This window comes from Delphinapterus leucas, chromosome 9 (genome assembly GCF_059928025.1).
Source record: "Delphinapterus leucas isolate spDelLeu-1000000601 "Yukka" chromosome 9, BTC_Dleu_Yukka2, whole genome shotgun sequence".
NCBI classification, from domain to species: Eukaryota; Metazoa; Chordata; class Mammalia; order Artiodactyla; family Monodontidae; genus Delphinapterus; species Delphinapterus leucas.
In genome coordinates this window covers 59,585,161-59,597,617 of record NC_143137.1, presented here as the reverse complement: position 1 = coordinate 59,597,617, position 12,457 = coordinate 59,585,161, and the positions used below count along the sequence as shown (strand labels likewise).

General features: G+C 40.5%; 1 long non-coding RNA gene across 1 annotated transcript in view; it reads left to right on the top strand.

Moving 5' to 3' along the window:
* LOC111181326 (uncharacterized) overlaps nucleotides 1-12,457 on the top strand; it is a 263,813-nt gene that overhangs the window by 126,937 nt on the left and 124,419 nt on the right. The window contains exon 2 of the long non-coding RNA XR_016394320.1: nucleotides 7,847-8,011. This is a non-coding gene — a long non-coding RNA (uncharacterized LOC111181326). The remainder of the gene's footprint in view (nucleotides 1-7,846; nucleotides 8,012-12,457) is intronic.

Sequence of the window (12,457 nt, the reverse complement as noted above, 5' to 3'; positions counted from 1 at the left end):
GAAGATAGTCTTTCTCTCTACCCTCACAGCTAAGTTCTATGGTACAGATCAGGAATATTGCAACAGTTTTGCTTATTGTGGGCATCTATCATGATGCCTAAGAACAATCTGTGTGCTAAATAAATGTTCCTTTTTCCTTCTTCCCATGATTATCACATTCCTTAAGACCCAGCTCAGCTTAGCAGGACTAGGAATCTTTTTACCCTCCTCTACCCCACATGGATTGTTCTTTTAAGTTTACATAGCCTCACCTCTTTGCATCTGCTCCTGCCCACCCCCAGTCCATTTTAGCTTTTTCAAATCTACTCTTAGGTGTTCTGCAGGATCTATAATGGGCCAATATTTCTCCAGGTCCATTAGGAGTTCTGGTGGAATTCAAAAGGGTGGTGCCTGCTTAAGAGGACTACACTGAATTGTTTTCTGGCTTTTGGCCACTGGAGAAAAGGGGTCACTGAGAATGGGATTGTTTGTCCTTCAGTTAAGACCCTGATGTCTTATAACTCCTGAGCAACCTTCTGGGGCTTGTCATCCTTTTTATTTCAACCCATCCCCAACTAGGGAAATCTCTTATCTCCCTACCATGTTTCCTTGGACAAACTTCTTAGAACCCGCCCCTGGGATGGTGACTCTCATTCTGATTCCATTCAGCAGTCCTTGACCTAGATTTAGTTCCCAAGTTCCCTAGTTGAGACCTCCATGATGCCTTCACCTGTGGTAGATGTGGACGAGCTCTGATACTTCCTGGGCACTGTTTTATAGCCTACCCTAACCCCAACCAGAGCAGCAACTCTTTCCCCATATTCCCTTAAGTTGTTGCTAATTTCCTCCCTTCTGCCTCCCGACAAACTTGGTCTTGCAGAGCCTTTCCTCACAGTTTTGTTCTTCCTCAGCTGTGAGCCCAGAGAATAACCCCACCCTGAACTTCATCTTCCCCGTTGCCATGCTGCATCTGTAACATCAACTGGAGCCATGAAGAGCAACCATCTTAGAAACAATTCTAAAACAAACCAAAACATACTGTCCACAGATATCCATGAGTCTCAGTAGAGAATTTTTGCTTTAGTAAAGTACTGTCTTCTGCAAAGTGTTTCAGGGAGGAGCAGAACAACTATTTTTATGCTAGGAGCTAGGGATTCCCAGAGCTCTTCCGCAATAATTCAGAATGCATTAGGACCACGGTGAAAGCTCTTCCTGTTCATATCACCAAGGGATTTTTTAAACTCAAAGTGTGTATTTGTTTTTAGAAGAGGATCACAGTTACTATACGTGAAAAACATTTTATTTGTATCTCCCTGAAGATGGTTGAAGTTAGTATAAAACACCCAGAAAACTATTTCTGTAAAGTGATGGTCCTTTTTAGAAATGCTACTTTTCTCTGCTGGAAATAATTCTAAGTGAGAACCTTCCTCCAAGAACTAGAATTTTTTTTTTTTTTTGCCAGGAACTACAGTGAGTTCTTTCCAATGCAAAGCATTTTATCATACTTATGATTATTGAAATACCTAATTATTTGCCAAGAATATTTTTATGAGTGAGGGAGAGAAAATCGATTTTTCTTAATTTGAGATGCAAATTAAAAGAGAAATATTACTGTTATACGCAAAAGTTCTTTGTAACTGTGATCCACAGTTATACAAATATACAATATACAAATATACAATGGTGTTATCAGTAGAAGTGGATCCTGGAATAAGCTACTTTTGTCATGGTATGAAATTCAAGGAAGCCTTAATGGTAGGGAAGAAAGTAGGTTTGAAATTAACCTTTTCACTTTGCAAATTAATATGTTAAATATTCGAATAAACTTTTTAATGTTTATTTAATGCAATCTTTTATACTTTTTTTTTTAAATGTTTTTTTGGGGGAAGTGGTGTCTTGCAGGCATCTATCCTGATGACTTTTTCATCATGTAACATTAGCACTCTCTAGGGCATGGAGTTAATGGTGATTGAATCATAGGGTATGAGGTCAGTTATCTAATGATCATACAACACACTTCATTTTTTCCTCCAAACCAGCATGAGTTGCAGGTTAGACCATCTTGACAATAGATGTTTCATTTATGTTGTTTATTTTTTGAGATAGATACTGGGTAGATTGCATTAATTTCTTCATTATGGGAATATATATTAGAGTATAATTTCTAAGTTTGTCAATGTAGTATATTTCAAGAGTTGCTGTAGGAAATCATAGTGGCAGGATGCTGCTGGTGGGGAGGGGTGGGATGAGAAGACTTATTTCTCTACTCCTCCATACTCTAGGAGCACTCCTCAACTTCAATGTGTATGTGAATCAGCTGGGGGTGTTGATAACTGCATTAGGTCTGGGACTGGTTTGAGATTCTGCATTTCTAACAAGCTCCAGGTGATGCCTGTGCTGTTGGTCCAGAGACCACACTTTGAGGAGCATGGCCTAGGAGTCAAGATTGTTTTATCCCAGAGTTAGGAATCATCTTTCACAAGGGGAGATGCTTCTTGAATCAAAAAGACTTGGCATGCTTGCCTAATATATTTTATAGTTAAATTTTGCTCATTTCAGTTGTCTTCTCAAATTTGCCCCAAATTTGGGGGCAAATGAGCATATATACAATTGGCAATTAATCTTTAAAGACATGGACTGCAAAAACTCCTATATGTGTACCATAAATTGTCCCTAAGGAATAAAGAGCGGTTCTAATTCCACTGGATTTAAACCTGAAGTCTGAGTTTTGCAAATCAGCTGAGTGTAGGGAAACTACCCTGCAAGGAGCTGGCGTCATGAACCATACTTATTTCTATCGTGAGAATTACTGGAAAAAGCTGAGGGAAAGTGAAAAGTACTGGTAGATTTTAATTATTTCCAAAAAGTAGTACACAAAAATAACTCAGAACATGCCATCTGGGGACATGGGACTTATGACAAATGAAGTTTGCTTTCTAAGAATGGTACTCAGGAGAGAAACCAACAGCTAATCAGGGTATGTCTGAGAGCTAAGAGCCTGCACGTTTCACTTGCACATTTCACTATCTCATGAAAAGCATAATTTACAGAGTTGCAGTAATAATAACAATGATAACGATGTGAATTAATAAACTCACCAGTGAAACCACCATTCAAATACATGTTGGGTGATTTAATTAGCCTCGGCTGCACTTTCTCTGTCAATCCCAAACTTACAGGGATTGAATTGTTAAGTACATTTTTCACTCTGTGATTCTGAGAAGTTTATTTTTACCTGGCAAATTATTTTAAATGTGAGACAAAGCAGGGCTGCGGTGGTGAAATCACATAGGAAGTCTGTGTTGCTGCTCCCCAGGCCTGGGCCCTGGCTGCCCCGGACCCTGGTGCACAAAGAGCTGGTGTGAATTTCAGATCCTGGGTCTGCTCTAAATCACAGGAACTGGAGAAATTAGAAATGACACCATTTACCCAGGGGCCTTTGCTGAGGAGTATTTTTTTTGGAACTTTTACATCAGTCTCAGAACTCACTGGCTTCATTAAGTCATGTGTGTCATTGTGTTAGGAAGGAAGGAAAGAACATGTTATTAGCTAGGGATTTTTTTCCTTTTCCCTCTACCACCCTCCTTTCTCATTTCATTTCATTGCATGTGGTATTTCCCTTCCCTCCCAAGATATCTATTATATCTTTCCTCTCAAGATTCTTTATGCCACAGCCTGCGTTAACCTTCCTGGTGCGTGCTCTGAGGAAATATATTTCTTTATGTACTTATAGTTTTGGAAGCAAACTCCCTGGCATGGGTTAAGAGATGGTTCTAGGGTCATCACTGAACTTCCCAGACGATATAGTTTTTTTTCTTCTCTTACCCTTATCTTTTTTCCTTTTTCTTTAAAACTTACATTTCAGAGCTAGGGAGGAAATCAAGAGAAATAACGTGTGTGTATGTGTGTGGGGGGGGGGGTGCGTGCGCGCGCACATGTGCATTTTAGAAGGATGATTGTCATTGAAATTGATATGTCTAGTCGATAACAAAAACTGTCCTAGCCTCCCGCAGAACACAAGCCCCAAGGGCTGGGAAGAACAAAGCCGTCCTCAGAGACGAGTGGGGAGGGTGGGAGCGCATGTGCAACCTCTCATCCCTGTGGCACCAGCCAGAGCCCACAAACCATCTTATCATCCTCTGGCCCTAGGACATCAAGGAAGGCGCTGTTTGGAAAGTTCCCATCAAGGCTGAGTTAAATATTCCAGTCTTTTGTTTGTCCTAGTGGCTTTCCTCTGCCCTTTTCTAGGATACTCAGCATAGTCTGAGTCAAAGGAAGTTTCTGGACTCCATTTTTTCCCCTTTTTTTTTTTTGGTTTGGGCGAAGGCCTTTCATTCAGCATTCCCTCACTTACTTCTGTGTAAATTTGGACCTATTACTAGTAGCTGGGAATAAGGAGATCTTTTTCTCTCTACAGTGAGGATCCAGTTCATCTCCAAGTTAAAAGCAGCTTTGACTATTGTTTGCAAAAATTTCGCATACTCTACATATTCTGAAAAGTTAAAAAAAAGTTTTAGGCCTAGGGAAGTAACTATGACCCAGAGACTTATTTTATTATTGCCAAAATTAATGTGAATGTCTGAAAAATATATTTTACGTAAATATATCATGGTTAATGGCATTATTTCTTAAACTGCTTGTTATAAAATAAGAACTAATCTAAGTCCAAGAAATCTAAAAAATAATAAAAGTCTGGAGGGAGTTTGGTGGGCAGTTGGAGTGACTGCTAGTAGGTATGGGGCTTTTTTTTTGTGGTGATGATAGTGTTATAAAATTGATTGAGGTGATGTTTGCTCAAGTCTGTAAGAATACTAAAAAGTATTGAATTGTGTATTTTATAGAATCACCTGGAGAGCTTTTAAAATTTACTAAAGTCCAAGCCCCACCCAAAACCAAATGGAACAAAATGGGGGTGGGGAAGAGCCCATCAGTGTATTGTAAATATTCTCCTCTTTTTAAGAAAATTTTAGTTGAACATTTAAATGATTCCACAATCATAACAATATTAAAAAGAAAACTCACTTCTATCCTTTCCATCCACTTTATCTCCTGCCACCACTCTATACACTTTTATTAGTTTTAGTGTGTCTTTCAAGTACACTTTTCTATAAACCAGTGGTTCTCAAACTGTAGCATGGATCAGGATTACCTAAAGCAGCGATCCCCAACCTTTTTGGCACCAGGGACCTGTTTCGTCGAAGATAACTTTTCCATGGATGGGGGGCGGGGGGAGGGATGGTTCAGGCGGTAATGCCAGCAATGGGGAGCGATGGGGAGCAGCAGATGAAGCTTTGCTCACTTGCCTGCCACTCACCTCCTGCTGTGCGGCCCAGGGATTGGGGACCCCTGACCTAGAGGGCCTGTGAAAACATAGATAGCCAGGCCCCACCCATAGAGTTTCTCATTCAGTAAGTGTAGGGTGAAGGGGAGAATTACACTTCTAACAAGTTTTCAGGTGATGCTGATGCTGTTGGCCTGTAGAGCCGCTGGTACCAAAAGGAGAAGGAATCATGGCAAGGAGGAATCATTGATGGGAATAAGAAGGGGGCCATGGGGATTAGTAAATTTAAATAAAATCCTGACGTTGGTAGGGAAGGTGTAGAGAAGCAGTGGGGATGAGGGTGGTTAAGCAAGATGCTACCTCCTTCGACAACCTAGTGAAGGAAGAGCAAGACCCAAGATATTGAGAGACTTAAGGCTGGAGAGAACATCAAACCATCCTTTCTGCACTATCCTATATGGCAGCCACTAGCCACATTTGGCAACTGAGCACTTGAAATGTAGCCAATGTGACTGAGGAAATAAATTTTTAATTTTATCTCATTTTAATTCATTGAAATTGAAAACAAAAAGTTGATACTTGATTAAGTTAATAGAAAACTTTTAAGTATGTTTGGAACAACCTGGTATGTGAATCTATGTTTTCAACTGTAAATTTTATGAAATCTAACACAGATCAAATATTTTCCATGAAAATTTAGTATCTGAATTGAGATGTGCTAGATGTGCATAAAATATATATCAGATATAGAAAGCTTGGTTTCAATATTAAAATATCTCATTAATAATTTTATATTGATTACATATTAAAATGATGATTTTCAAGTATTTGGTTGAATAAAATACATTAATTGTATGAAAACAATATTATTAGTTATATAAAATTAATTTCTACTTTTTTTTACTTTTTTAATGTAGTTACTAGACAATTTGAAGTTATTTATGAAACTATTATATTTCTGTTGGACAATGCTGGCCTATATGGTGTCCAATAGTGTAGCCACTAGCTACGTGTTGCTATTTAAATTTTAATTAAAATTAAATAAAATTTAAAATTCAGTACCTCAGTCTCACTAGCCACATTTTCAGTGTTCAATAGCTGTACGTGCTCAGTGGCTACCATATTGGATAGTGCAAATATAGAATGTTTATATCAGCATAGGAGATTCTATGGAACAGCTTTGGTCTCCATCTCTTCAATGAGTTGAGAGGAAAGATTCTTTCTTAAAGGTGATATTGGGAATTTTGAGGAGAGGAGTAAAGATCTGAAACATAGATATAGGAAATGTTTCACCAAGTCTTCAAGAGATGAATAAAAGGATTGGAAGTGTAGATATGAAGCCCTCACTGAAGCAAGGCAGTTGAAGGTTGACAGAGATATAATGGCAGCAGGTCAAGGGATTCTACCTGGCAAGAACATGCATTGTTTAATAGGCTAACCAGAAACTCCAGGCTAAGGAAGAAAATAACTAAGGACAAAATTGGGGTGGAGGTTGTAGAAGATGGTGAAGGATAAAGGGACAGAATGAAGATGACAGTGTGGACAAGAAAAAATTTTGTTAAATGTAAAATGATAAGAGAAATGAAAGAGGGGTGAGGGGCATCATACAACAGAAATGTCAAAGTCTGCATTATTGGAGTGGAACAATTTCAAGTGGTGATGAAGGCAAAGGTATGACTCTTTAAGTGGGTAAATGAGTTTGGAGTGGATAGTAGCATACTACAACGTTAGCAACATGATTGTTAGAGGTTTTGAGGAGGATAGCTGGTAAAAGAGAGAGAAGATCTGCTAAGTGCTGAAGGTGGAAGAATGGCCAGGTGGGTGCTGTGGTCAGGAAAGGGAAAGGCTGAAATAAGCTGTTGGTCAGAACCTCCAAAAAAAAAACATTGTGGAGGAAAGTCATGGGAGTGATGATCAGAAGTGATGTGGGAAGCAGGCATATGTTGCTTCAGAAAGCTGCTCTGAACTTCCTCAATCAAACGTAACCTTTCTCCTCTCTTGAACCCTGAGGCACTTTGCACTTCTTTGGTAAACTGTGGCTATTTATATATTCATCTAAACACTTCCCCTGCCCCTCACCTCCCCAACTCCCCCTATCCCTTACCCCCGCCTGCATCTGATACACACACACATACCTTCATCTGATTGGAAGTTCTTTGAAGGTTGGAACAATGTTTTCCTCTTTTATTCAAGTTTCTGAATATCCATAAATTCACATTGAATTAATTTTGATTGAGATTCTTATAAACAAACAAAAAAAAACCCCACAGAGGCTGGATCCACATGTTTAGGTGGAAATTAGAACATCTGTAGTGAAACATCACAGAGCTCTGTGATGTCTTCTTATTCATTATTTTGGTCAAAGATTTGAATGAAGCTGTCCTTAGGCAAATAACACAAAGCTAAGCCACTGTACATCATTACAGACTTTTAAGCAAAAGAAATCTAGTGGGAACGTGCAGGATGGATTCTTGATAAAGATGGGACCCAAGAAGAAGGGTGTAAGCATCTCAGTGTCATTCACTCAGCATCTTTTTTTTTTTGCGGTACGCGGCTCTCTCACTGTTGTGGCCTCTCCCGTTGCAGATCACAGGCTCCAGACGCGCAGGCTCAGCGGCCATGGCTCATGGGCCCAGCCGCTCCGCGGCAGGTGGGATCTTCCCGGACCGGGGCACGAACCCACATCCCCTGCATCGGCAGGCGGACTCTCAACCACTGCACCACCAGGGAAGCCCCACTCAGCATCTTTTTGTAAGTGACACTGTGCTCAGCTCTGCATGTATACATGGCTATAGTAGTTGTCCTAGTGTGGAGTGCTAATGGTGTAATGTACAAATATGAGATACGAATCAGGAGGCAGGAAGGAGAGCAGTGAACCCCAACGAGTCCTCAGACCACTATTTGACTCGAGTGTTACATTGCTTAAGCAAACTAAAAGTCCAGGGACACAGCCAAATAGAAGTTAACATCCACCTACATAAGGACAACGGTTTAAACCCTGTGACTGATATTTTAATCCCTCAGCACCCAGAGGTCAGGGCTTTACATGCCAGGAATGGATCAGTTACACAAATATAATTGTAATGTAGAGCAGTGCTTGGAGCAACGTGTCAGTCCATGTCATCTTGGATGTCCCAGAGACCGCACGTGACATATGCCAGGATATCCGAAATGCTAACATTGACTTCCTCCTTACTGCACTTCACATCCTTTCAAGGATAATTAACAATTTGGCAAAATTGATTTTGAAAAGAGGGGAAACAAAGACAAAATTTTATTTACTCTTTTCCTTCTCTCTTCCTAAGATCTGTTTCCTTCTGTGCTCCTTGCAGTTCAAGTTCATTCTGTAAACAAATGAGTCTCATTTTTCTCTTGAATTTGGGGGTAACTTTATAGTTTAAGGGCCATCTGTGATTCCCCTATCTATATATGCATAACCTGGACCATCAACAGGAAAATGCAGCCTAGTGAATTCTGTGTAGGGCTCTGGAAAGAGCATGGCAGCCCTCTGGAAGTGAAATGGAAAAGATTAGTTGGCCCAGGGAGGCCTCCATTTGGGCTGCAAATTTGGAGATTTAGAGCCAAATCCTCATTCCATGTGACTCCAAGGGAGCTTTGGTCAGTGTGTAATTCAGTGTGGGTTGGGCAAGAAGAAGACAGAAGAACATGAAATTGCCAAGTTTGAGGCCTATTACGCAGTTGTGACCTGACCTAGAATATGGTGCCGAGTTGTGTGTGGGTAACTCAACCATAAAAAGGCAGCTGTGGTCTTATTAGTCGTGAACTTGAGATCATTTTAGTAGAAGATGAATTGCCCCTAAATGATTGATCTGGTATTTGGAGGAAATGCTGTTCTCTTTGCTTCTCCCCAATGGAGACACTAACCAGATGCTTGTCCCACACCCAGAACATTATTTGTGGTGTGGCTCTTTCTGTGGCCTGCTGGGGAATGATGACCTTGGACTGACAGTTCCCCTTAAAGTAGCAAACTTATGTTTTTCATCTTAACATGATATGCCAGAGGCACTGAATAACAACCTACATCCTTTCACACACCACATGTCTGTGCCAGGTTAAAGCTGATAAAAGTTGGAGGGAGGGTTTTTTGAGTGGTCTGACTGAGGCCAGAAATGGGGATATTCAATAAGAGCCAGCCCTTCTTTTTTGCCCTTAGGCCCCCTCAAAGAAAATCATAGAGACGCTCTGTGAGTTTGGACTCAAAGTAACTTAAAATTTCAAGCCAAGAGAAATGTCCCTCCCCTTTCTTTGTGAGGTTTTGTAGCTAAATAACCTGTTTGCTTGAGAGATTAGATTTGTCAGCTTCAGCATTGCATGGGAAGGTCTGACCTTGAGAATTATGGGCAAACAGGAAAATCAGCAGTGCAGGAGAAAGGCAAGCCTGCAGCCGAGATCACCTGGCCAAGCTCACGTCTGATAAGAACCCAGAAGGTGAGAGCTAGGGCAAAGGTGAACCCAGCCTAGCAGCCTGTCTTCTCCTGAGCCACAGAAAAATTAAAATCTGGGAGGAGATGCTGGAAGATTTCCCCCAAACAAAGACATGGCACCCTTTTATTTCTGTTCTAGAAGAAAAAGAGGTAGAGCATGGATTTTCTTCCTATGCTGCTTCTTAACCTATACGGTGGTACTAGATTTTCTTCTGAACCTTCTGCCTACCCTTTGGCCATAAACAGCTTTTGTGGATTGGACAGTAAACCAGCAGGACTGAGGTTACTTTCATTCTGAAAATGCAGATTATTTCCAGGTGTGAACTAAAGGGAATCAAATGTTATATCAGGAATTTGATGAGAATAAAAGCCTTGAGAATAATAATATCTTCTGTTTGGAGAGCATTTGATTACTTACAGGACAGTTTTCTCTGTTACCTCATTTGATTCTCACAAAAGCCCTGTGGAGTATGTGGGCCAGGTGTTATTTCCCAATTCTACAGATGCAGAAACTGAGCCCCGCTGATTCTGTAAGTAGCCAGAAATCACAGAAGGATGGGGCAGAGCAGGTGTGGTCTGGGGACCTTGTCATTCCACCCAGTCTCCTGCCAAAGTCTTATCTCAGGCTGCAAAATAACAGGTGATGTGAGTGACCCATGGCATCCTCTGGCATCATGTATTCATCCATGACCTCCACTTCCACTGTGGTCCTCTCAACTAGGGTGATTATAACATCTTCCTTTTGGCTACCTAAAACTTCACCCCCAGCAATCCATCAAAATGCTTTCTAGCAGGATCTTCTTGGTAGACCATATTGGACTGGAGTGAGTTTCACTTTCCATAAGATAAAAGCTAAATTGCTCATTAAAAGTCCATCAAGAGGCCCCTCCATGGCCACCTGTCTTCTTTCCCTGCAAGTACACAGCTGTCAGGTGATCCTTTTCACTATCAGTCACCGAATACCCTTGCTCTTTTTAGTCTCTGCATGTGATCTAAAACTCTAGGAATAACCGTCCATTACTTGGGTGGATAAGTGTATACCTTTACCTCTTCGGCCAGCACAGGGAGACTGGGGATTTTTGCAGAACAGTTTGTTTGTTTTTAACACTTTCATATTCACAGCTACGCAGCAGTCTTGTATTTGTGGCTCTCGGGCCTGGAATGTTCTGCCTCCACACACCCAAAAGTCTCCCTTTCTCACCTCCATCAAGTGTTCATTCCAGTGTGTCTTCTTAGTGGGCCCCTCTTCCCCACCACCAGCCTACTTAAAAATCTCAACCACCCACCCCCACTCGACACTCCTGATCCCACTTACCTTGCTCTACAATGTTTTTCGCGTAGCATGTATCGCCTCATGTAATCTACTTATTTAATATGTCAGTTGTTTATTGTCTGTCTCTTTTGCCAGAATTAAGTTCTAAGAGGGGAAGAAGTTAGATTTTTATTGCTCGTTGTTGTATCCCAAATGCCTAAAGCAGTACCTGGCATATAGTAAGTGCTCAAAAAGTTTTTGTTGAAATAATGAAATGTCCTTCCTCTGCGCATCTTACCTCCCTTTCTAACCCTTAAAGATTGTTCACATTACAGTCTTCACCAATCACTTGTTTCTATACATCAAATAACCTCAAATCACTGATTTGCCTCCACTTGTGAATATTCACATGTATTATTTACCAGGCCAATTACTCACAGTACCTTTGGGGTGAAGTAGGGCATTTATGAGGGTTATCAAAGGACCAGAAAGTATCTCAGTTCTGCAGATGTAGGAATTTTTTATTGGGCCACATTTTCTTAGGCCTTGGTAAAGCTGCTTATGGGGCCCCCAATCACGAGACCAAGAATTATTATTTATGTATTTCCAATACATAAAAAACTAGGTGCAAGTTTTCATATCTTGATAAACTATGAAGTGCTTCATCTCCTCTGTCCTGCATGACTCTTCTCTCTCTTCTCTACTTTCTTTCACAGTAATCTCCAGCACATATGTGTTACACAGAATGCTGTGTAAAAGTAAGAAAAAGAAAAGCTATTCAACGTTTGTTAGCATAAGGACAGAATAATAGGTGATAGAGGCATATGAATGATAGAGGCACATAATGGACCATACGGGACATGGCATGAATTAACTTGTAAACTTCTCCCTACCAAATGAACCAGTCACTATGGGAAAAATTTGCAGAGTAAAAAAAAAAAAAAAAAGATGATGCAACACATCACCTCCTTTACTAAAGGACTGAATAATTCACAAAGAGACACATATCTGCCAAGCTAATCAGAATATTGATACTGGTTAATTTGAGCACTGCCTTCCCAGTAGGGCAATCTACTTAGAAAACAAAATTAGGAGCTGAAGGTTGCATGATGAATATAAATTGAGAGCAAAGGAACTTGGTTGTGTCTGACTGGCAGCAGTGATATCTCAATTCCAATAACTAGAGGTATGGACAGTGAGCCAGATGTTCACACTAACAGTCACTTTGTTGTGTCTGCAGCTGCCACAGACATTGTGGCACTGGCTGCTAACTTTAACTCTTTCGTTCTTGACTTAATAACATTGCACTTTTGTTGTACTCATCGTTCTATCACTCTCATTTTAATATGTACATGGATTTTACTTACATATTTTAGTTTATAAGATCCCAGTTTACTATACGGGCTGATATAAACGTTATGCCTGTTGCTAACTGGTGACAGTAGATAGTAGTAGATCCTTTCCTCCCAGCCCCTCATTTGAGAAAGGGGAATATGGGGT